Below are 24,534 nucleotides of genomic sequence, written 5' to 3'. Positions count from 1 at the left end.
TTGTCTGAGCCTAATGTAACAGGAACCTTGTCTAGCCTGACTGGCTACTGCCTATAATCCTCAGAAACATCCAGCTGAATCAATCAGAAACCTGAGAGGGGACAGTCCCCCGTCCGTCCCCCTGTTAATGTTTGTGGAGGGAGGCTTCCCTGAATCCATTAAACAATCGGGGTCTGAGCACATACACACACATACTACACCCGATCTCAACCGGTTGGCCTGAGCAGAGGCATTGGGTACTTAGTTTGTTTGTCTGTGTGAGTTTACAGTGCAGCCCTTAGGGAATGCCAGCGTCTCGCCTGACCCCAGACAAGAACCTGACCCTGAGGGATGGGTGACTGGCTGGACTGACATGGTGGACGTGTGGTTATGATACCCAGACAAGGCATGCTGCAGCTGCTTCAGTCGCCATTCAGAATATGTTCCTCTCATCTCTCAGCCCCAGATACTGGAGATTCCTGCACATAGAACTTCAAACCAATCTGTGGAGTTGATGAGATTTAAGGAGATGACGGACCACATGACTCTGACTGGGCCTTAGTTAATGAATAATCAAAAATAAAACACCCTTTTCTTGGAAAATCGAGTTTGTGTTCATATTTGCTTTATAGCGCAATTGACAATTAAAGGCAATGCTCCCGCGGTCGCAGAGACTGCATTCATGGTAAATGTTGCATATGTCGGCTCAATCGGGAATTCCATTTACATTTTAACGCGGATCTTCCGCAATACTTTAGCAATACGGTTTGAATCCAGCCCTGGGAAAGTATTTAGAGAGTAGGACAGCTATGTCTAGGTCTCCACTTCATCATCAGACACATTTTCAGTTGAATCCCTGCTGTCTGTCTACCTGGGAGCAACCACCAGCCAAATGGCTTTGCACTCACCAGTTTTGCGTCCCAAATGGCACCCAATGTAGTGCACTACTTTTGACCAGGCCAGTAAGGCTCTGCTCAGAAGTAGTGCACTACAGGGAATTATTATTATTAGTCACATGCAAGTCACAAGGTCCGATTCTCAAGTCGAGTCCCAAGTAGAACGGGTCAAGTCTTGAGTTAAGTCCAAGTCGCGCATTCTAAGAGCAAGTCAAGTTGGGTCAAAAGTTTTTTTTCAAGTCAAGTATCAAGTAATGTAAAAATCTGTGCAAGCAATGATTTGTTGAATTACAAATCATCTTCTAATTATTGAGGCAACCAGACAGCCATTTTCATTATTTTGTCTTCAACATATTTTGATTATGTAATAATTCATTTTGGCAACCGATTCCAAATGCATAAATACATTATCAATTTAAAGCAATATATGCTAGTAATTGTTGCTTGATGCCCAGTTGCTGGTGAGCTTGCAAAAGTAAAGAAATTCATATTCTTGATCACCAAACTATTTTTGGAGTTGCATATTTATTTATGGAAATCCTCTCTCCCTACAACTTGATGTTTGCCCTGCACCGATCCAAATCAGCAATCTGTTCACTAGCTCAGTGGTTGTCAAACCTTTTGACCTGCGACCCCCAAAAATACAATTGTTCAAAGCTTGCGACCCCCTTGCACGTGCGTTTTTGCGCACAGAATGGCTGCGTAAATGTAGCCTGTAACTACAGCCATAAACATGCATTGTCAAAACTGTAATTTATATGGATAATAAATTATAAATGTAGGCCTACTTTGTTATCAGGCAAAGCCAGAGAAAATTAAACAAGTCCTTTCTGGTCACTAATCTGGATATGCATGCCCGCTTTTCTGCGCCAACGCTGGTTATTGGTCAACTTTTTGGTTCTGAAGCACAGTTGATATGTTTTTGAGACAATAAACCAGTATATATATATATATAAAATACAAATGTTAGGCTATATGTAGCCTGTTAAAATATGAATGAAAAAAAAATATATATATATATATTTTTCCCATTCAGTTTCCCACTGGCTGTAATGAATGTCATTCTTTGGATGTAACCCGCTGTGGGTGATACTTGAAATGTGATGCAATCTAACGTTTTGTTCAGTAAACAACTTGAACCTGACATGACTGTCTCCCGTGTGCTTTCATGACATGGTGTCAGAAGTCAAAACGGGATAAATACTTTACAAGAAAGTGAATAGTTAGCTTCGTTAGGTTGGAAGAATACTCACGAGAATTAGCAATGGCAAAGTTCCCACCGTCAAAGGGGTTTCACTTTGAAAAGCCGAGTGAATGGCCTGAGTGGAAACAGCATTTCATGTGTTGTCGAACGGCTACTAAGCTAACACAAGAGGATGGTGACGTGCAGTTTAGCTCATTGATATATACCCAATGGGCAAAGAGGCAGAAAATATCTTCAAATCTTTCGTATTTCGGGACGAGGATGATGTGTAGGACACGGTCATGGGTGAAACCAACAAGATGTTGAGTCAAGTTATTTTACTCTACGAACTGTCTGAACACTGTGATTATGTGGGAACTGAGGAAGAATGCATCCGTGACAGGATTGTCATAGGACTGAGAGATAAATCACACTGACCAGAGCAATTGAAACGGCACGTAACCACAAGCTAATTAAGAGTCAGAATACAGAGCAGTCATGTGACAAGCAAGTGGAATAGCTGGAGTTTCTCACAGGAACTATGGCAGAGGGTTCAAGTCAGAGACATTCAAACAGAAACGAGCACAGGTCAATGAAGATAAGAAAATGGAGTAGATGCAATAGAGAGTCAGAAGCAATACTGCCCAGCTAAAACTGCTGAAGGTCAGAAATGAAAAACAATGGGGCATTTTGCTGCTGCTTGCCAAACTAAAGTGATGCATGAAGTGACAACAGATGTAGACACAGAGTTGGAAACAGTTTTTCTCGTATCAGTCCAGAGTGAAAGTGAGACTACACCATCTTGGCGAGTTTATTTGAAGATTGAAGGAAGTGCTTAATTTCCAGATAGATTCAGGGGCGGACGCTACTGTCATATCAGAAGTAAGCTACAATAGCCTGGAAAACAAACCAGAGCTATGCAAAACAAATGTCACCCTGAGCAACCCAGGAGGAGTACTACAGTGTGTAGGCCAGTTGAAAACCAAAACTATAGTGAAGAATAAGAGGTTCAACTTGAACATCTTCGGGGTCAGAAGAGCTATGGGAGACAATCTCCCAAGTCGGCGCAGAGCCATAGCAATGGGCCTGCTCAAGAGAATCGAGGAAGTGAGAGAGAGCATGTTTGGTTCAGTGGCCCTCTTGAAATGTGTGCCACTGACTATAGTACTGAACGACACTGCAGAACCATACAGTGCCAATGTGACCAGGAGAGTACCCATCCCATTGCTCCCAAAAGTTGAAAAGGAGCTGGATAGAATGGAATAGCTTGGTGTGATAGAGGAAATATCCAGGCCTACTCCATGGTGTGCTCCGATGGTGCCGGTTGTCAAGGAAAATGACGACATCCGCATCTGTGTGGTCCTGGTGAGGTCCTGGTGCGTGGGGATTACGTACTGCCAACGTTGGATGACATCATTCCAGAGCTGACAGGTGCCAGTTTTCTCCAGTCCGGATGCTACGAGTGGGTTTTGGCAAATTCCCCTGGATGAAACTAGCAAGAAGCTAACAACCTTAATTACGCCATTCAAAGAGATACTGCGTTCGCAGACTTCCCTGTGGAATAAACAGCACACACAAAATATTCCAAAAGAAGATGATGGCACTGTTGAGTGGCCTGGTGATAAAAGCTTCAGGACTGAAGTTGAATAAGGAGAAATGCCATTTGAACCAAAGTGAGCTCACTTTCGTCGGACATCGGATCAGCAAGGATGACCCAAAGAAAATAAGGGCAATTCAATAACTGGTAAAACCACATAACATAACAGATACTAGGCATGGTTAACTATTGTATCTAACAAGGCAAGTCAGTTAATAACAAATTCTTATTTACAAAGACAGCCTAGAAACAATGGGTTAACTGCCTTGTTCATGGGCAGAATGGCAGATTTTTACCTTGTCAGCTCGGGGATTCGATCTAGCAACCATTCAGTTACTGGCCCCATGCTCTAACCACTAGCCTACCTGCCGCCCCTATCTATGCAGATACTTACCAAACGGTTCCACTGAACTGCGGCCACTCAAAAAAAGACTTACGAAGCAAGACGTTGTCTGGTCCTGGGGGAGAAGCCAAGACAAGGACTTCAGAAAAGTGAAGGGCATGCTAGTGTCAGCACCAATAGTAGCATTCTACAATGTTTCCAGACCCACAGTCGTGAGCGCTGATGCCAGCGGTTATGGCATTGGAGGAGTACTTTTACAAGAGCATGAAGGGAAAATGCTGGTGGTAGCCTTCTGCTCACTTACCCTTTCTCCTACTGAGAGAAGATATGCCTAGATAGAGAAGGAGTGCTTGGCATCAGTTTGGGCATGTGAGAAGTTCTCACGTTACCTGTGTGTCCTAGAGTCTTTCAAACTGCTAACAGAGCACAAACCATTGGTGCCATTGTTTAACTTCAAAAACCTGGATGAGGTCCCTCTGCGCTACCAGTGATTGCTTATCATAATGATGAGGTTCAGCCCCAAAGCTGAGTAAACCCCAGGCAAGATGCTGCTCCTTGCCGACACACTCTCCAGAGACCCGTCGGTCTGCCTAGAGAGCTCAGAACTGGAGGAAGTCGCAGCCTTCGTCTCGGCAGTGAACGGGCACAGACCTTTTTCATCACAGAAGCGTCATCAGATTGCGCAAGGAAATACAGAAGTGCACAAGGCACATATGTCCAAAACACATCAAAACAGTGGCCGAGACCTACTTTAGCGAGCCAGTCAATGCCTACAATACCTCAAATAAAATAAAATAAATACCTACTTTAGTGAATCAGATGGACTACCGAGAGAGAATCGTGATTCCGAAGGTTGTGAGAAGCGAGATTCTCAGCAAGTTCCACGAGGGCCTCACAAAGTGCAGGGAACGTGCTTGACTCTCAGTGTGATGGCCGGGAATCAGCATGGACATAAAGGACAAAGTGAGTCAGTGCAAGCAGTGTCAAACTACCAAGCCATCGCACCGCAAAGAACCGTTGATAATGGCCGAGTTGCCAGACAGACCTTTGCAACGCATCGCAGCCGATCTGTGTGAGGTTGACAGACCTGGTTGTTGTCGATTACTTCTCAAGATTCATAGAAGTGGTACACATTCTAGATGCATCAAGCAAAAGAGTAATCGGGAAGCTGAAGATTCGGGAGTTATGGAATAGCTGAGGTCTTGGTGTCAGATAACGCAAGGGAGTTCACATCTTCTGAGTTCCAGTCCTTCAAGGAAGAGTATGGCTTCGATCACGTGACTTCCAGCCCTCACTTCCCACAAGCTGAGAGAGTGGTCCAGACGGCAAGAAAATCTTAAAGCAAGAAGATCCCTTTCTCGCTCTTCTTACCTACAGAGCGACACCGATTGCGGCTACAGGCTATAGCCCAGCACAGCTACTCATGGGGCATCAGTTATGGAAAACGCTTCCACACCTAGCAAAGACCCTAGAACCTAGGTGGCCTGACTTGAAGAAAGTTGTCAAGCAAGACTCTGAGGCAAAATAATCCTACGAGACCTACTACAACAGGTGACACGGAGCCAGACCCCTGCCACTGTTACAGCTGGGTGAGTCTGTGTGCATGAAGTCAAAGGCTGGATGACCCTGGTAACAGTGAAATGTCAAGCTGAACAGCCCAGATCATACATCGTGGATACTGAGCTTGGCGAGTTCAGGAGAAACCAGAGATACCTCAAAGCTACTCCTGAGGACAGACACCACACAATGGAAACCCACAAGGCGAGTCTGATGTTCTAGTGCAATGTCTGTCATCTGCGAACCACACTGGTGATCCACCAACCACACCAACAAAAATACCTAGGTCTACAGAGTCACCAAAAGTTATAATGGTGAAGAGAAAAAAAGACAAAAAAAGATTAAACAAAATTAAAAGGAAAGTACATTAACATGTAAATGGACAATTAAAGAAAAGATGAATGTTGAGATTTTGATTTTAGTTTGAAATGAACGCTCAAAAGTTAAAGTTGTTATTATTGAAACTATAAACAGTTTTAGTTAAGCATCATGACAAGTGAATATGTTTCATTTGGAACTACTTTAGAAGAAGGGAGATGTAATGAACATCATTCATTGGATGTAACCTGCTGTGGGGATTACTTGAAATGTGACGTATTGTAATTTGTTCAGTAAACAAATTGAACCTGACATGACTGTGTGCTTTAATGACACTGGCAACCCCCCAAAACCTTCTCCCCACTTTAAGAACCCCTGCGCTAGCTCACCCGACCTGTGTTAATTGACAGGTTGCTGGTCCAATCAGAGGGCCGAGTGTGTGTTACACTAGCCAATCTGTTGCAAGTTTATTTGCAAGTGCGTGCTGCAGCTACTGTCTCTGGCTAGCTGGAGAGTAATCCATGGAGACTGTGCCAGAAAATGAGTGTCGAAATATTACAAAACCTGCCCAGATGATTTCAAGGCATCTGTCTCAAGTCAAAGTCGAGTCCCGAGTCTTGAGGCTCCAAGTCCAAATCAAGTATTTTATTTTCCATCAAGTCGAGTCCCAAGTCATCTGACTCAAGACCACACCTCTGGGAATAGGGTGCCATTGGCATACAGATCCTGTCCCCCTGGATGTAGCCACCTGGCGCTCACCAGGCCCACTGAAGGGGATAAATATAAACACAACAACAGAACAGTCACAGAAACATGTCATCATACCACAGCAGCATAACAACTCATAAATCGGGATCAGCATGAACACACCTGTGAATCCCCCTGTCACCCACCACGTGTGTTCTACACTGGAGATTGATGTCCTGACTGCCTATGCATTACCCTCAGTCAACAAATATAAACAGGCAACAGGCAGTATGTGGGTCTTTGAATGGGGCCTGCTCAGATGCAGGGAGGGGGAATGTGTTACTGATGTCATGATGATGGCTGGTAATGAGGGCTAGATGTATCATACAGCGCATAGAGCCTGTGTCCCTCATGGCATCCTATTCCCTATATAGTGCACTACTTTAGACCAGGGCACAAAGGGACAATGCAGATACACAGTCTGGTGCCTAGAGCAGAAACCACATACTGTAGGTCTACTGTACTTCTATATTCTATGAAACACACTTTAGGGGGCTAGGAGTGGCCACCTGATTACAGTAAAGCTAGTAAAGCCCTCCCTATCTCCTGGGTGTCCTTAGGACACAGCAAAATGGCCAGTGTCGATTTGTCAGTGTAACATTTCTAGTGTCGATTCAGAAGTTAAATTCACTCTGTAAAAGTTCAATTAACACTCAGTGGTGTAAAATAACCACCAGTGTTTGTGTTAATAACCAGAGTTATTTATTTTTTTTACATCGGGGAGAGTAAAATAGTCTCATCAAAACCACACCCACCATTACCATTGTTCCCAGAATGCTGTACTGCAACATCTTTTAGGATTGTTTTTAATGTTGATGTTTTTGCATGTACATTGATTGATTGATTCATCTTATGCTACTCAAAGATAAATAACATACGTTGTTCTAAACTAATCCAATCAGTTAGTTAAATATATTGCACCCGTTACTGAAATGGTTGTTCCGATTTAAATGGTTTGTGTAGCCTTTGTAATGTTTCAAACCCCTGAAAGTCTTTCTGAATGCAAATTGTGGGTGAATACAAATTCAGCATAATGTGACTTGCAGGCCTGATGTGTCCTAACACCACTGTGTTACCTGTAAATAATGTAACTTGTTTATATGGTATATTACTGACAGAAGGTAACCTGTAAGTTAATGTGTGTAAATTCCAAAGAAAGTTTGGTTTAACAGTACATTACTGTAAAGAAGTGGGTGGTAATGCTATAATTCACTCAAAAAGGCACCATGAGTAATGTGCAAATTAGGCTTTACACCATACACTATTAAAACAACATGCAAAATGACTTGCTGTAACAATGTTTTTGTTTAACACTAATAGGAGTTAACTCTAGATCAATACTAGTGTTGAATACAAATAACAATGAGTGTTAATTACCCCCTACATTTGAGTAACACTGGCAAGTGTAATGCAGTGGTCATGGCGTGTTACGTTAACACTCAAAATGTAACACTATAATCAGAGTACTTTTTACACTGTAGACCGTATGTATTCTAAGACAGTTAAAACGAGCTCTTTAAGCATTGACTTAACTGGAAAATGTACTGTGTAGACTTTCACCTCAGATTTGGAGGATGGAGGATTGGCTGATGTTTCCTCTATGACAACCTCCCACTTCCCTCCATCAGCCTCTTTTCTCTTTTAGCTCCGCTGTTCCGACTGCTTGTTTTCCAGTGTATATCCATCCTACATATCCTACATCCCAGCAGGCTGGTTCCATTTCTCTGGACACGTTGACATGAGAGGTCAGGATGTATATATTTGACTAAGGGCGCCACTCAACGCTGGAGAAGATACACCAACACTCCTTTCATCCCTCTTTCCTCACTTTTTCCTCTCCTCTTTCCCCCTTCTCTCCTAACTGCCACTACTGTATGAGGTCATAAATCTTAGTGAGGAGGAAGTGGGTCCTCTGAGGTTGACCCTGCGTACACACAGCACTTCCTCTGTCTACCTCACTTCACTGAGCACTCACTAGGGGTGCGCGCACGCACGCACACACACACACACACACACACACACACACACACACACACACACACACACACACACACACACACACACACACACACACACACACACACACACACACACACACCCCTACCTACCTACCTACCTACCTACCTACAGTTGAAGTCAGAAGTTTACATTCACTTAGGTTGGAGTCATTTAAACTAGTTTTTCAACCACTCCACAAATTTCTTGTTAACAAACTATAGTTTTGGCAAGTCGGTTAGGACATCTACTGTGAGCATGACAAGTAATTTAGCCCCCCAAAAAAATTTTCACTTATAATTCACCGTATCACATTTCCAGTGGGTCAGAAGTTTACATACACTGAGTTGACTGTGCCTTTAAACAGTTTGGAAAATTCCAGAAAATTATGTCATGGCTTTAGAAGCTTCTGATAGGCTAATTGACATCGTTTGAGTCAATTGAAGGTGTACCTGTGGATGTCAAGGCATACCTTCAAACTCAGTGCCTCTTTGCTTGACATCATGGGAAAATCAAAAGAAATCAGCCGCCCTCAGAAAAAAGATTGTAGGCCTCCAAAAGTCAGGTTCATCCTTGGGAGCAATTTCCAAAAGCCTGAAGGTACCATGTTCATCTGTACAAACAACAGTACGCAGGTATAAACACCATGGGACCACGCAGCTGTCATACCGCTCAGGAAGGAGATGCGTTCTGTGTCCTAGATATGAATGTACTTTGGTGCGAAAAGCGCAAATCAATCCCAGAACAACAGCAAAAGACCTTGTGAAGATGCTGGAGGAAACAGGTACAACAGTATCTTCATCCACAGTAAAAACGAGTCCTATATCAACATAACCTGAAAAGCCGCTCAACAAGGAATTTGCCACTGCTCCAAAACCGCCATCAAAAAGCCAGACTACGGTTTGCAACTGCACATGGGGACAAAGATCGTACGTTTTGGAGAAATGTCCTCTGGTCTAATGAAACAAACATAGAACTGTTTGGCCATAATGACCACCGTTATGTTTGGAGGAAAAAGTGGGAGGCTTGCAAGGAGGGACTGGTGCACTTCACAAAATAGATCATGAGAATGGAAAATTATGTGGATATATTGAAGCAACATCACAAGACATCAGTCAGGAAATTAAGCTTGGTCACAAATGGGTCTTCCAAATGGACAATGACTACAACACTTACTTCCAAAGTTGTGGCAGAATGGCTTAAGGACAACAAAGTCAAGGTAATGGAGTGGCCATCACAAAGCCCTAACCTCAAACCTATAGAACATTTGTGGGCAGAACTGAAAAAGTGTCAACAGTGACCTGACATCTCAGTTTGATCAGATCTATTTTTTTCCCCCTCATCCTGTCCTGAATGGATGGAATAGCACTTTGAAATGTAGCTTGGCGTCTGGCATGTGCGTCAGTCAGAAGGGCTCTTTGCTCCATGGCGAACAACAATAATAAGGTAGAAACGAACGCATGTGTGCGGCTTCGGTTGTAACCAGAGATCACACAGAAAGGGTCTTCAGAGTCTGGATCTGAGGCTGAATCAGGCCGTAATCACACACTGGCCCATCTTGTTGGAAATTGCACTATTTGTAATTAACGCTCAATTAAATCTGACATGGCCGCCCCAAATCCCTGTAAATTAATGGATTAGTCGGCGCAGCTGGTCTGCATTGGACTGCTGATACAGCAGATAGAGTTACCTTGTTAAGGTAGATTCCCTTCAATGATAGTATTTATAAGATTTGTTTCATCCCTTCACCGAACCTCTTCACCCCCACCACCGGCCATGAAGACCAGTCCCAAAGAAACAGACAAAGCAGGGCCAGAGAGAGGGAAGGAAGTGCACGGCTCTAAAGACATATTGTGGTAACTTCACCATTTGATTACACTGTAGCAATCACACGACGGAGGAAGGAATGCGAGGAATCTATCTGCAGATGTTTTCATCTGAGTGTGTATTAAGTTTTTATTAACAACACATGGTGACTGGGGGGAGACAAGCCTCGCTTTCAGCTGCAGAGCGTAAGAAAAGGGAGGGGAGAGGAAAGAGTCAAGAGAGGTGGAGGGTGAGCGAGCTTGTCCTCGTCTGTGTGCACTGAGATTTGAGGCACAAGGGTTTATTGAAGGGCGAGAGAACCTTTATCTGGTTTGTGGAGGCGGAGGGCTTTGTCCATGGCCCTTCCACAGCTTGACGTGGAATTACCAGTGTACTGCAGTTACACTGCAATTTCTTTGTAAGGGAACACACACAAATGCACGCAGTGGCCTGTTGACTCTGGTGAATGATCAGCCGCCTGGCGGTGTGACAGGACAAATGACCCAGACCCAAGTTACTGCAGTCACCCGCAGTCAGCTCTCATTACAAACACATAAGCCATCGATTGAGGGGGCAGTTAAGGTGATCATTACCGATTGCTTGCTTGAATCTCAGATAAAGTGAGAATGTTTATGAGGGTCACATGGTGATAGGTAATTGGTCAATTCTTTCCCCATTGTCAAAGTTGGAATCATTCATCTGGAAATGATGTATTGATTGAAATGAATGACCAGGTGTGCAGCGGCAGGTTTCTGTTGTGGCATTTTCCATGCCACTCCTCCTAGCTGCCATTTTGTGTCATCACGGCGTTGCTTTGAAGCTGCTCTCTCTGTTTGGACAGTAATGACATTCAATCTTTTTGCCTGTCTCTGACACCATAGCAACCCCTACATTCTCTAAACAACAAGCACACAGCAGATTATAAAATAGGCATTTGCAGGTATGTCTTTTCACCAGCAAGGAGCTAGTAGTTAGTTACTTTCAAACAGGAGTAATTTAAAAAGACAGAGAGGCCTGAGATGACGATGGTTTTGACTGTAAACCTGTACCTCTAATTCATAATTAAACAGCCACACTCTACATCAACCTTCGAACAATCTGACTTATTGGTGGGATTCTCACCAGGATCAAGCTTCTCCAAAACACACTTCGTTTTCTAATATGATGTCAGACATGCCTGAGAGATATGGTAGTTATGAATGCAAACCGTACGCCTACATATACCTGAAGCTCTCTATAATGAACGTGTCATGCCTCGATATCATTGACAGACACTGCTCTCCTGCTACCTCTCTTTCCTCTCTCCATTTGAGCTGATGATGCTCAATACTGTGAGCTGGTGAAAGTCAGTCAGTCAGTCAGTCAGTCAGTCAGTCTGGACAGGAGAGGCTGTCAAAGCAGCATGATTATGTTCAGCTCCCGAGGTGTTAAAAAGCAGTGACGCGTAGTCGTCGGAGGAGGGAAACGCGTCCCTGGGCGCCTCCTGACAGACTGGCTGTCATTCGAGATGGCATCCTATTTAGTGCACTTCTTTTGACCAGGGGCCAAAGGGGCCTTATGCTCTATAAGGACTAGGATGCCATTTGGGATGCAGACGTTGTCTCTGGGGATAACAGCAGAAGAGATTCTGACAGGTGTTAGTAGCTTCCCATTCCATTCCTGACATTGTTTGACTAACAGATTTCCGAGATACTTGAAGTCTTGAGTCTTAAGTGAGGGTGGAAATGTTGTCCTTACCCGATCCACTTGTTAACATGGGGTTATAATATGCTGTCAACTTCCTTAAAGGCTATTATCTCATCTGGCCTCCCAATGAACAGGGATGATTTACGTTCAGTATGTAGCCAAGGCACCATTGTTTAACACAGTGTGTCAATTAAATGGAAGTTCAAGTAAAATGACATATGCAGTGTTTACCGGGAATGCAATCTCCAACAACGCGGGAACATTGCCTTTAAATTTCAATCACACTGTAGCGCCAAATTTCAGAGCTACTTTAATTCTGTATTTCATATTACACCTGCTAAAATATAGATATGGTGTCAAAGCAAGTCCTGTGTTATGACACAGTACAATACCGTAAAGTTGACTGTATTACACTGTAAAAAAGCAAATGCTAACGTAATCGGAATGAATGAATGAATGCATGGATGAATGAATGAATGGATGAATAAATGAATGAAATATATGAATGACAGTCATCGAGCATGCTGTAATAGAAATAAGGCCATGCAAATGAAATGTAAAAAAAATCCTCCATCATAAACGGCACTGACCGCCACTGCTAGTTACTGGCTAGCTAGCTCTTCAGCCAGCATGGAACACAACTCTGATGCAGTTATCGCCAACACACCCGTCAGCGCTGCTGTGAACAGCATCTCAAGAGACATGCCAAATGGGAGATGTACAGTACCAGTCGAAAGTTTGGACACACCTACTCATTCAAGGGTTTTTCTTTATTTTTACTATAGTGAAGACATCAAAACTATGAAATAACACATATGGAATCATGCAGTAACCAACATTTTTTTTATTTTATATTTGAGATTCTTCAAAGTAGCCACCCTTTGCCTTGATGACAGCCTCACACACTCTTAGCATTCTCTCAACCAGATTCATGAGGGAGTCACCTGGAATGCATTTCATTTAACAGGTGTACCTTGTTAATTTGTGGAATTTCTTTATTTCTTAATGTGTTTGAACCAATCAGTTGTGTTGTGACAAGGTAGGGGTGGTATACAGAAGATAGACCTATTGGGTAAAAAACCAAGTCCATATTATGGCAAGAAGAGCTCAAATAAGCAAAGAGAAATGACAGTCCATCATTACTTTAAGACATGAAGGTCAGTCAATCTGGAAAATTTCAAGAACTTTTAAAGTTTCTTCAAGTGCAGCAAAAACCATCAAGCGCTATGATGATACTGACTCTCATGAGGACCATCACAGGAAAGTGTAATGGCATTCAGAGGTGGAAGAAGGATCGGACCAAAGCGCAGCGTGATAAGTGTTCATGATGATTTATTCAAAACGAACCGAACACTGAAATACAAAACAAGAAACTATGTGAACAAAACGAAAACCCGAAACAGTACCGTGTGGCCCAAACACTCACACGGAAACAAACACCCACAAACCAAAAGTGAAACCCAGGCTACCCAAGTATGATTCTCAATCAGAGACAACTAACGGCACCTGTCTCTGATTGAGAACCATACTAGGCCGAACACAAAAACCAACATAGAAAAACAAACATAGACTGCCCACCCCAACTCACGCCATGACCATACTAAAACAAAGAATAAAATAACAAAACTATGGTCAGAACGTGACAGAAAGGAAGACCCAGAGTCATTATAATTAACTGCACCTCAGAATGCAGCACAAATAAATACAGTAACAGCCATCTCAACATAAATTGTTCAGAAGAGACTGTGTGAATGGACATTACACCTGTGGAATATCTGTCCTTTGGTCTGATGAATCCAAATTTGAGATTTTTGGTTCCATCCACTGTGTCTTTGTGAGACGCAGTAGGTGAACGGAGGACCTCCGCATGTGTGGTTCCCACCGTGAAGCACTGGAGGAGGTGTGATGGTGTGGGGGTGCTTTGTTGGTGACATAGTCTGTGATTTATTTACAATTCTTTTTATTTTTTATTTTAATTTTAATTTTACCCCTTTTTCTCCCCAATTTCGTAGTATCCAATTGTTGTAGTAGCTACTATCTTGTCTCATCGCTACAACTCCCGTACGGGCTCGGGAGAGACGAAGGTTGAAAGTCATGCGTCCTCCGATACACAACCAACCAAGCCGCTGCTTCTTTAACACAGCGCACATCCAACCCGGAAGCCAGCCACACCAATGCGCCGGAGGAAACACCGTGCACCTGGCCACCTTGGCTAGCGTACACTGCGCCCAGCCCGCCACAGGAGTCGCTGGTGCGCAATGAGACAAGGACACCCCTACCGACCAAGCCCTCCCTAACCCGGGCGACGCTAGGCCAATTGTGCGTCGCCCCACGGACCTCCCGGTCGCGGCCGGTTACGACAGAGCCTGGGCGCGAACCCAGGACTCTGATGGCACAGCTGGCGCTGCAGTACAGCGCCCTTAACCACTGCGCCACCCGGGAGGCCGTGATTTATTTACAATTCAAGGCACACTTAACCAGCATGGCTACCACAGCACTCTGCAGCGATACACCATCCAATTTGGTTTGCGCTTAGTGGGACTATCATTTGTTTTTCAACAGGACAATAACAGGACAATAACACACCTCCGGGCTGTGTAAGGGCTATTTGACCAAGAAGAAGAGTGATGGAGTGCTGCATCAGATGATCTGGCCTCCACAATCACCCAACCTCAACCCAATTGAGATGGTTTGGGATGAGTTGGACCGCAGCGTGAAGTAAAAGCAGCCAACAAGTGCTGAGCATATGTGGAAACTCCTTCAAGACTGTTGGAAAAGCATTCCTCATGAAGCTGGTGAATGCCAAGAGTGTGCAAAGCTGTGGCTACTTTGAAGAATCCCAAGTATAAAATATATTTTGATTTGTTTAACACTTTTATGGTTACTACATGAATCCATATGTGTTCTTTCATAGTTTCGATGTCTTCACTATTATTTTGTAATGTAGAAAATAGTCAAAGTAAAGAAAACCCTTGACTGAGTAAGTGTGTCCAAACTTTTGACTTGTACTGTGTTTACATAAAATTGACATCATTGATGCAATTTCAATGTTGTTTGAGTTGCTTTGTGTGTCACCAAATTTGCTTGAGGTGATTTTCCTGCAACTCTGCATCCATGTTTCTTGACGTAGGCATTTCAAAGAGATGTCAGTCAAGGCGAGCTCATGAATATAAGCTCCCCACCCACTCAGCCTGTCTTTTAAAACTTCCTTTTTAAACTTGCATTTCTATCCCCCCCAAAACTATTATGGGTGATATTTTAGTCACTCAAAATAATATTTTACATGGGACTCAAAATGACTGTTCAGGACCTCTAAGACTATATATAATATATAACTATACATTTTAATAAATTAATGGTGCACTATAACCACATAGGAGTTAAATCAGCACAGCATTCTCACGCCTCACAAAATGTTAATGAGCCAGAAACAACAATATCATGCACCCATTAATGGTCAAAAGTTTGTTGGTGCTCCAAATATAAATATAATATATACAGCAATTATTTCCGTACCCACAACATTTTCCCACAATGCACTTACATCATTTACAGTATAATGCAGTAAAAAGTACTGTTGATAATATCCCAAATGATGTTACAGTGTAAGTATTTAAAAGTGAAACCAGGAGTTTCGGAGGAAAACTCGATTGAATGTCATGAAAATATACAATGAGATGATTGCGATTCAGCAGAGTTAGCTGTGCCACTTTGTGCATGTGGAGCAGTTGTGAACAGAGAACACTGTTATCCCCTGTGCCAACCAACCACTCACCCTATGTTGTCAGTCGACTTCAATGGCGAAAACAGAAAAGGGGACAGATGTGTATATAGTACCTACATTATTTACTGGGTCCTGAGTTTTTCTGACCACGTGAAACTATGGACGTGAAGTATTGGCTATAACTGGGAACCTGGGTTTTCCTATTCAGGTCTCATGGTCAGGAAAAACTCATGGCCCTACATTCGTATATTTTTATTTTTTATTTTACCTTAATTTATCTAGGCAAGTCAGTTAATAACAAATTCTTATTTACAATGGCGGCCTACATATTTTACGTTGTCCCTCATTGACTTCCCTCTCTAGTATCAGCCTCATCTAAACCAATTGGAAGCAGGAGGAGGGTGGCAAGCAGGAGGACGAGCGACAAAGACCTGGTTAGGTCTCTCTCTCTCTCTCTCTCTCTCTCTCTCTCTCTCTCTCTCTCTCTCTCTCTCTCTCTCTCTTGCTCTCTCTCGCTCTCATTATTAAATGAGAAGTCACATCAACTCTATTTTTTAAAAGTTATGATAACAAATTAACTTTTTTGGAATTGTTTTTAGTATCTGTGTTTTTGCATATACCTTGAGTGATTGATTGATTCATCGTATGCTACACAAAGATAAATAGCATACATTTTTCTAAACCAATCCAATCATTTAGTTCGATATTTTGTACCCTGTTACTGAAATGGTTGTTCCAGCTGAAATAATTTAGGTTGTCTCCTCCCATTCCCCCTCTCCTTCTAGTCTTAGCCTCTGGCAGTTATTTTGAATGCAAGTTGAAGGTGAATACACATTTCAACTTTTAGATATCCTAACTTTGGCTGGATTCCAATAGGAATTACACATCACTTTGCAAGCTAGGATAATGTGACTTGTAGGGTTGCAAAATTCAGGTAAATTTCACATTTTCCATAAATCCTGGTTGGAAGATTCCTGGAAATCCTTCAACCAGGATTATTTGAAAATTATGGGGATTTAGAGAAAGTTAACTGGAATTTGGAAACGCTACTTGCAGGCCTGATGTTGCCTGTAAACCATATGATTCAGGCCACTGTATTAGGGTAAAGCTATGCCTCAAAATAAGGCCTTATGAAATATGCAATGTATTGTCAAAGACTTTAATTATAATAATAATATATGCCTAGGAACTCACTAGATGAAGGGCACCAGACTAAAAATGGACGAATTCACAGGACTGAAAATGGAAGAATTCAACAACCATTTTCTAAAGTAACTGTACACAGATATATTTAGTGGAACAGGTTTCCTCAAATGTTTTGAGTAATGACAGCACCAGTGGTGTAAAGTACTTAAGTAAAAATACTTTGAAGTACTACTTAATTCGTTTTTTGGGGTATCTGTACTTTACTATTTATATTCTTTCCAACTTTTACTTTTACTTCACTACATTCCTCATGAAAATAATGTACTTTTTTACTCCATACATTTTCCCTGACACCCAAAATGACTTGATCAATTTTGACAGGAAAATGGTCCAATTCACATACTTATCAAGAGAACATCCCTGGTCATCCCTACTGCCTCTGATCTGGCCGATTCACTAAACACAAACGCTTCATTTGTAAATGATGTCTGAGTGTTGGAGTGTGCCCCTGGCTATCTGCCAATAAATACAGAAAATAAAATGATGTCGTCTGGTTTGTTTAACATATGGAATTTTAAATGATTTAAACTGTTACTTTTGATACTTAAGTATATTTTAGAAATTCCATTTACTTTTGATACTTAAGTATATTTAACACCAAATACCTTTAGACTTTTACTCAAGTAGTGCTTTACTGGGTGACTTACACTTTTACTTGAGTCATCAAGTTTGGCAATTGAGTACTTTTTCTACCACTGGGGTTTACAGTGTACTCTCGCTATTGCTCCTCCACTCCGTTAAAGGACTTTGTTTTAATCCGATAGGGATTCCCTTCAGTGCCCTATAGGTCTTACTGTAAGAGATCATGCAGGGCAGGGATGGTATGAGCGCTGGGAGGCAAGCACAAACAGTGCTAAAACAACCACAGCGTTTCAATCCCGTGAGCAAAGACAACAACGTACCTGTTTGATGAATGGGGAGTTCCTTCCTTTGAACACTTAGTCATCTTAGCAGAAAAACACACATAGCTACAGTATGTGTAAACACGACAGAAATAAGGTTAGCGTAGGGAGGGTAGAGGTTGCAGAGAGACTCTGTTAATGTTAAGAAGATGAGCTGGCCTTCCCACCCAATTACACTCAAACAGAAAGGGTCCCACACACCACTGCTAGCGTTCCACCCATTACTCACTGTGAGAATGCCAAACAGAATGCTAAATGGGTCAGTTCAAGACTCCACAGAACTGTCAGCACCCCAGCCGAGTACACTGTAATCCCCCATAACTCAAAACTTTTGATGAAAGCCGCTACACTTAATATATCTGAGTACAGTTACTTGACGTGATCGTGTAGTCATTACTTAAACAGATAAAGTCACTGTAGGGGGTGCAGATTTGAGTTGTGTCAGCTTGAACATTTTGAGTAAGGCCATAACTAAACCACGCCTCCAATATCATTTCCCAGTGTGCCTTGCCATTTGAGTGAATTATAGAGTTAACACCCATGACTGTACTTGTTAGTGACAGAGAAATCATTGTTGAATTCGTGCACTTTCACTCCTGTGGCTTTCACCAAGTGAGTTCGTCGGCAAATGTTATCATTATAATTCAACTATTTGTAACAATACATTACATATCTTATAAGGCGAAAGTATTCGGCCCCCTTGAACTTTGCGACCTTTTGCCACATTTCAGGCTTCAAACATAAAGATATAAAACTGTATTTTTTTGTGAAGAATCAACAACAAGTGGGACACAATCATGAAGTGGAACGACATTTATTGGATATTTCAAACTTTTTTAACAAATCAAAAACTGAAAAATTGGGCGTGCAAAATTATTCAGCCCCCTTAAGTTAATACTTTGTAGCGCCACCTTTTGCTGCGATTACAGCTGTAAGTCGCTTGGGGTATGTCTCTATCAGTTTTGCACATCGAGAGACTGACATTTTTTCCCATTCCTCCTTGCAAAACAGCTCGAGCTCAGTGAGGTTGGATGGAGAGCATTTGTGAACAGCAGTTTTCAGTTCTTTCCACAGATTCTCGATTGGATTCAGGTCTGGACTTTGACTTGGCCATTCTAACACCTGGATATGTTTATTTTTGAACCATTCCATTGTAGATTTTGCTTTATGTTTTGGATCATTGTCTTGTTGGAAGACAAATCTCCGTCCCAGTCTCAGGTCTTTTGCAGACTCCATCAGGTTTTCTTCCAGAATGGTCCTATATTTGGCTCCATCCATCTTCCCATCAATTTTAACCATCTTCCCTGTCCCTGCTGAAGAAAAGCAGGCCCAAACCATGATGCTGCCACCACCATGTTTGACAGTGGGGATGGTGTGTTCAGCTGTGTTGCTTTTACGCCAAACATAACGTTTTGCATTGTTGCCAAAAAGTTCAATTTTGGTTTCATCTGACCAGAGCACCTTCTTCCACATGTTTGGTGTGTCTCCCAGGTGGCTTGTGGCAAACTTTAAACGACACTTTTTATGGATATCTTTAAAAAATGGCTTTCTTCTTGCCACTCTTCCATAAAGGCCAGATTTGTGCAATATACGACTGATTGTTGTCCTATGGACAGAGTCTCCCACCTCAGCTGTAGATCTCTGCAGTTCATCCAGAGTGATCATGGGCCTCTTGGCTGCATCTCTGATCAGTCTTCTCCTTGTATGAGCTGAAAGTTTAGAGGGACGGCCAGGTCTTGGTAGATTTGCAGTGGTCTGATACTCCTTCCATTTCAATATTATCGCTTGCACAGTGCTCCTTGGGATGTTTAAAGCTTGGGAAATCTTTTTGTATCCAAATCCGGCTTTAAACTTCTTCACAACAGTATCTCGGACCTGCCTGGTGTGTTCCTTGTTCTTCATGATGCTCTCTGCGCTTTTAACGGACCTCTGAGACTATCACAGTGCAGGTGCATTTATACGGAGACTTGATTACACACAGGTGGATTGTATTTATCATCATTAGTCATTTAGGTCAACATTGGATCATTCAGAGATCCTCACTGAACTTCTGGAAAGAGTTTGCTGCACTGAAAGTAAAGGGGCTGAATAATTTTGCACGCCCAATTTTTCAGTTTTTGATTTGTTAAAAAAGTTTGAAATATCCAATAAATGTCGTTCCACTTCATGATTGTGTCCCACTTGTTGTGGATTCTTCACAAAAAAATACAGTTTTATATCTTTATGTTTGAAGCCTGAAATGTGGCAAAAGGTCGCAAAGTTCAAGGGGGCCGAATACTTTCGCATGGCACTGTAGTTGCCTGAAACTCATGGTTTATAGACCACATCAGGCCTGCAAAATACCATTAACTTTCCCCAAATTCACAGATTAAAAACAAATCCTGGTTGAAGGATTTCAAGGAATCGTCCAACTGGGATTTCTGGAAAACCTTGGAAATGTAAAATCAGAAACAGTGTGAGGAGACTACCTAAGCCATTTCAACCTCCATTCATAATGACTGCCAGGGTTAGAAACAGTGTGAGGAGACTACCTAAGCCATTTCAACCTCCATTCATAATGACTGCCAGGGTTAGAAACAGTGTGAGGAGACTACCTAAGCCATTTCAACTGGAACAACCATTTCAGTAACAGGTGCAAAAAAATCGAACTAAATTATTGGATTAGTTTAGAAAAATGTATATTTTTGTACTGTAAGATTAATCAATCACCTAATGCACATGAAAAAACACAGATATTAAAAACAATTTGAATAAAATCCACCTTCAGTAGAGCATGCTGGTTAATTTTTTATTCTCATTTAATTTGAGTCAGTACCACATAACCATTTTAATTAATAATGACTTTTCATTGACTTTAATATAAGTATTTGAGTTTAAAATGCCATGGAGTTTACAGTGTAGTTATGGTGTTCATACTGTAGTCATCATGCAAGTGAAATATAGCATTTAGACTACATGTCACATCCCCACCGATGGATGTGATGGGCAGATATTGTACGATCATTTCTAAAATGCTAATAGAAAGTTTCATAACGATGATACCGCTTTGTCACGCAATTGCAACTTAAGACAGATAAGGTCCATACAATGTATGCACACCTGCATTGCTGACGTACGGTAGTTTCTTTGCGTGGGAACACCTTTTACGTCTTGACCTGAGAAAATGTTTGCCTATAGAGCCGAATCACAATACTCGGCGTGTCTCTCGCCCATAGGGTTTGTTTAGCCTGGTTTTCATTGTGTGCATCCCAAATAGCTCCCTATTCCCTTTATAGTGCACTATAAACGGAATAGGGTGCCATTTTGGATGCAACCCCTATGTGACCTGTGTGAACGAGCCTGTGCAGCTGGTCAGCGACGTGCCAAATGCCTGTCTGTGTGACAGCAGCAGGAAGGATGTATTACGGGACTGTTGTGTCAGGAAGGGGAGGACCAACTGTCCAAAGTCAACTTCCCTAGAAAATGTTGTTCAATAGAAAAACAAGTTGGATTAAAAAAAAACATCCAATCCTTTCAATTTTCCCCCATAACCATTTTTATACAAGCCTATACAAACAAAAGAAATCAGGCTGGGCTGGACATTTCAGAAACACGTCGCAGTCTGTGTCAGCATGTAGAGATCTATCTGGAAACGTAATATCAGGAAACAACACACAACGGATTGGAGAAACGGATTATGAAGCGACACCATTGTTGTCAAAAATATGTGCTGCTGTTGTGCTTTGTCGGCCCTGTAGGACTGTGCGTAATGACTTCTATATTTATTTGGTGGCTGCCATGGATACCGCTCAAAAGTCTTGATGTATGGAGGGCTGTATACTTTGAGAACGTCCTTCTCTTTATTGACACATCACGCAGTGTTTTGCGAAGAAGAAGATGTGTGTTTCAGTATTTCAACCACGAAACAGGCTGCAGCAACAACCCCAGCTAAGCAGGGCTCTGTGTGGTGCTTTGAAGTACATTTCATCAGCAGATTATCTGAAGGCAGAGAAGAAGAAGAAAAAATATGAACTTAAAAAGGAGCTTTTCCCCTCTGTATAAACACACTGATGCCAACAGCATGCAATACATGAGTAATGAACAAAAGGCAGTCACTAATATCCATCAGTCAACACTCCTCTTCTCTTACTGTATTGGAAAACGTTCAAGTGAACAAAAACCAAGCAAAAAGGCACTCAGCAATCTCCCAAACTCATTTTGACCAGATTTGTCATATGTTTTTCCAGAGAGTCTGGTGTCTACGGTGTCTCTGGTGTCTTTGCTGGCCGATCCCATGTTTCAGTGTTTCAGTATTTCATCTGAGCCGCTCTGTAAGAGAGATGTGTCTGTCTAAATTATGGTTTGAAGTGCAGGCAGGCTTTGATGTGGGCCTAATATGGCTTGTAAAAAGGGGATGCTGCACTTTGATGTGTTGGCTGAGGCTGTCCAGACACACACAGACTGGGCAGGCAGGCTAGCACCACTTGTCCTGTTTCTGCTGGCTGTCTGTCATCCCTGGGCAGTAAAAGACATGTAAACGTTCGGAGAGGCAAGTTACGGAGCGTCGTGTGGGTCTGTGAGGAGAGTTGGGGCTGCGTCCCAAATGGAACTCTATTCCCTAGGGCTCTGGTCAAATGTAGTGCACTAAAAAGGGAACACAGCCAGGTCTCTTGTCAAAAATAGTGCACTAAATAGGGAATAGGGTGCCAGAGAGAGAGGATCTGAGACACTGGAGGGGAATGGGAATAGGAATGGAACATCTATCTATATGCTGCCTAGCTGTCACATAAAGACAAACTAAGGCTAAGTACTGTGTGTTTATTTCCCATCCCTTCCTTTGCCACTGTGTGCATCACGTGGGAAAGGAGTGGATATTTTTTATACACTGCATTCTGAAAGTATTCAGACCCCTTCATTTATTCCACATTTTGTTACGTTACAGCCTCATTCTAAAACTGATTAAATATATTTTTTTCCTCATCAATCTACACACAATACCCCATAATGAAGAAACAAAAACAGCTTTTTAGAAATTATTGCACATTTCTTAAAATAAAACACTTAAACATCACATTTACATAAGTAATCAGACCCTTTACTCAGTACTTTGTTGAAGCATCTTTGGCAGAGATTACAGCCTTGAGTCTTCTTGGGTATGGCACACCTGCATTTTGGGAATTTCTCCCATTCTGCAGATCCTCTCAAGCTCTGTCAGGTTGGATGGGGAGTGTTGCTGCACAGATATTTTCACAGCAATTTGTTTTCTGATTTCTCTCTGACATGCACTGTCAACTGTGGGACCTTATATCCCAGGTGTGTGCCTTTCCAAATCATGTGGACTCCAATCAAGCTGTAGAAACATCTCAAGGATGCGTAATGGAAACAGGATGCACCTGAGCTCAATTTCGAGTCTCATAGCAAAAGGGTCTGAATACTTATGTAAGAAAAGGTGAGGGCCAGCGCATTTAATTATTCTCATGATTGTTATGAAGGGCGATGGGTCAGCATCCATCGGGCCACTTCATAAATCATGCCGGTTTGCAGTGCCTCTCTTCCAAAGGCATTCTCTTTGATCTCCCGGGTGTAAATCACATACCTGGCCTCAGCTCTTGAGACCGTGTGTGTGTGTGTGTGTGTGTGTGCGTGTGTGTGTGTGAAAAAAGTGAGAGGGCCCTACATTTTTTCCCTCCTTTTTTTTCAACAGCTTTCACATAAAATAACCCCGTTGCTTTTAATATCAAAATTGATTTTAAATTTGTTCCGCATTGGTAACTAACTTCACTGTGACAAACAATTCCATACTCCCCTCTGTCTGGTCTCTCAATTTAAGGCTGAGACCTACAGGTGGCAGTAGCTGGCTTGATTTTCTACTGCAATGTTTGATACAAATTACAGCATACACAAAGGATTATGAGTGAATGCACCATCATCAAAACTAATCTAAGGACTTCGGTCACTTCAAGATCTTCTATCGTCTTGATCTACTTAGTCAATAATCCAAGAGACAGTTTGCAGTTCTACTACACTGACTGGATCAAGTATTTCAAACCGAAAGCATGTGAAGTTTTCCTTGATAGAAATGTATCATTCATGGAATATTTATTTTACATATTCATCAGAAGGCATAGCTGATGTTTTATCATTTGAATAAAAAAAGTTTGGTTTATTTGTACTTGTCTACATAGCTGTCAACAAGAGATGTCGTTTTAATATTGTTGTTTATGTTTCACAGTACACAACAAATTCACCAAACTAAATAACTAACTTTTAATACAGAATACAATGTCATGATTTCGGTAGCAGCTACAGTATCTGTGAGATCAAGAGGACTTGGCGGCAACTGTGGCTGGTGCCTCATTGCCAAACACAATATTCAGGGCTCCCCCAGTCACTTTAGGCCAAACATGCACCTAATCCGCCAGAACCCACCAGATTAAACCCAATAACATACAGTCGAGTTTAAAAATAGAGAGGACAAAGGTCAAATCTACACAGGGGTTTATGGTCTTACCATTATCACGCAACAGCTGGCAGCTCTGAGAAAGTAGTACCCCAGCCACAAGAAAGGCACAAGAAAAAACATTTTGTGTGGAAGTGAATTCCGAAGTGCCCGAAG

The sequence above is a fragment of the Oncorhynchus clarkii genome, chromosome 2, assembly GCF_045791955.1.
Source record: "Oncorhynchus clarkii lewisi isolate Uvic-CL-2024 chromosome 2, UVic_Ocla_1.0, whole genome shotgun sequence".
NCBI classification, from domain to species: domain Eukaryota; kingdom Metazoa; phylum Chordata; class Actinopteri; order Salmoniformes; family Salmonidae; genus Oncorhynchus; species Oncorhynchus clarkii.
Note: the sequence above shows the minus strand (reverse complement) of the source record.